The sequence below is a fragment of the Octopus bimaculoides genome, chromosome 1 (assembly GCF_001194135.2).
Source record: "Octopus bimaculoides isolate UCB-OBI-ISO-001 chromosome 1, ASM119413v2, whole genome shotgun sequence".
Classification (NCBI taxonomy): Eukaryota; Metazoa; Mollusca; class Cephalopoda; order Octopoda; family Octopodidae; genus Octopus; species Octopus bimaculoides.
Window position 1 is genome coordinate 163,484,071 of NC_068981.1, and position 2,631 is coordinate 163,486,701.

The window sequence follows — 2,631 nt, forward strand, 5'->3', positions numbered from 1 at the left end:
ATATATATATATATATATATATATATATATATCTATATAATATATAGATATATATATATATATATATTTACACATACATACATATATAAATACACCCACACACGCATATAAACACACACACACACAAATATCTAGATAGAGGAGGAAAATGTGACAGAGACAGTGGGGAAATGAGATATGGATCTATACAAAGCTAAAACTGTATGTATGAATATTGTATATAAGTTTTAGTTATTTCTGCCGGCTGAATTTAACATGCTGCACACACACACTGAAACACACACGCACACACACTCACAGACAGACACACACTCACAGAGACACTTACACACACATGCTCTCGCTCTCTCGTTCTCTAACTCGATGTCTATTACTCTTTCTCCACATCGGTGTCTGAATGACAAACCAACAGCTTTCTGAGAGTGTGTGTGCGCGCGCATGTGTGTGTGTGTGTGTGTGTCTTTCCATGTGAATCTGTATCAATTGTGACTTTATATCTCTGTGTATATGTATGTACGTATGTATGTACGTATGTATATATGTATGTATGTATGTATGTATGCACATGTATGTATGTACGTGTATCAGTGTCGATGTGTCATTGTTTGTAGTGTGTGTGTGCGTGTGTGTGTGTACGTGCGTGTGTGTGTGCGCATGAACCTGTATTAGTGTTATGACTTTTCATTTGTGTATGTGTGTGTGGTGTTTTCTGTACGATTATACGTGTTAAGTAGCTACTACGTTTGTGTGTGTATGCGTGTATGTGTTATCTGATGAGAGTGAGGTGGGAGCGTGAGAGCGTGTATGCGTGTGTGCATATCTGTGCTTGCGTCATGTTTATGTGTGTGCGTGTTTGTGCGTGTGTTTGTGCGCAATGCAATCTATCCCTTTCGGCGACTGACTTGTAAGACCAAAGATTGAAACAGTAATGTCGCTTTATCTTACCACAACACCACCGAACAACAACAACAACAACAACAACAATAGCTGCTACTACTACTACTACTACTACTACTACTACTACTACTACTACTACTACTACGACGACGACGACGACGACGACGACGACGACGACGACGGAACGTGGGAGAAATTATCCAGCCGCTCGACCTGCTAGAAACGGCTGTCAAATTACCTTGAAATTACACCGTGAAATCTTGGGGGGAGGAGCAAAAAAAAACTCGATGGAGTTGTCACGGCTGTAATGAATGCGTTGGATAATAGGCGTTTACTGGATCGGGGCTAACCTTGGGTTAAAAAAATAAAAACACATCATCAACAACCACCACTACTACTACTACTACGACTACTACTACTACCACTACTACTATTACTACTACTAGAGTTACATCCAAAGCAACAGCGGCGAAGAAGAAGGTGGTTGGTTTGTTGGTTGGTCAACAATTCTCTTCTGATGGGATAAGAAAAAGAAAAAGAAACAAAGAAGCAGGAAAGAAAACAAAAAAGACGATAAAGAAAAGCAAAACAACGTTAACAACGAGAACTGGAACAACAACAACAACAACATCCAGGCTTATATCAATCGTATTTTATAATCGCTACGAAATCTTTCTCCTCTCTTTTCCTCCTCTCCCCTCCCCTCTCTTTCTGTTATTATATATATATATATATATATATCACTTGTTCTTTCTATCTCTCTCTCTCTCTTTCTCTCTCTGTAATTCTCTGTCCTGTGTTTTTTTTGTCCGACCTAAACAAACCTTAATCTCTTTCTCTGTTACACATACATACACGCATACACATACATACACGCATATATATATATATAATAGATTTCATATACGTTGAAATATGTATATATAACATGGGTATATATACATACATATATATATATATATGCTGTACATATGCGTATATATGTATGTGTATGTTATCTATCTATCTATCTATCTATCTATCTATCTATCTATCTATCTATCTATCTGTCTGTCTGTCTGTCCGTCTATCTGTCTGTATGTATCTTTATCTATCTATCTGTCTATCTGTCTATCTGTCTCTCTCTCTCTCTCTCTCTCTATCTATCTATCTATCTCTCTATCGCATCTGTTCTTTCGTTCTTTCTATCTGTTATTCATCCGTTTCGTGTCTACGAATTCTATCTGGTACCATTTCACAAACGAAAACAAAAACAAAACCGAACCTACCTACCTACCTACCCATCCTCCTCCCACAAACCACAGCCTGCTCCCACGCAATAAACCCAACGAATTTTGGCAAAGGAACGAACTTTTAAAACTAACCAAGAACCAAAATGATTTTGAAACAATCATCGAAACACGACCCACTCTTTCCCTTGCTGCTTTCTTCTCGAAGAGAAAAGAAAAAGAAAAAGAAGAATGAAGGAATCAAAAACAAGCAAGAAGAAAAGAAAAGAACGATAAACATGCGAGTGAGTTGCAAAATATTACCATAAGAAAAACGTGCACGCATATATACCTTCTTACATACATACATACATACATACATACATATATAAACACACATATATAAATTATATATATATGTATAAATATATATATATATAAATAAACACATAAGTTATATATATGTATAAATATATATATATATATAAATAAACACATATAAATTATATATATGTATAAATATATA

General features: G+C 35.9%; 1 long non-coding RNA gene across 1 annotated transcript in view; it reads left to right on the top strand.

Moving 5' to 3' along the window:
* Positions 1-542: 542 nt before the first annotated feature.
* Positions 543-2,631, top strand: part of LOC128249288 (uncharacterized) — a 126,979-nt gene continuing 124,890 nt past the window's right edge. Inside the window, exon 1 of the long non-coding RNA XR_008265379.1 lies at positions 543-2,410. This is a non-coding gene — a long non-coding RNA (uncharacterized LOC128249288). The remainder of the gene's footprint in view (positions 2,411-2,631) is intronic.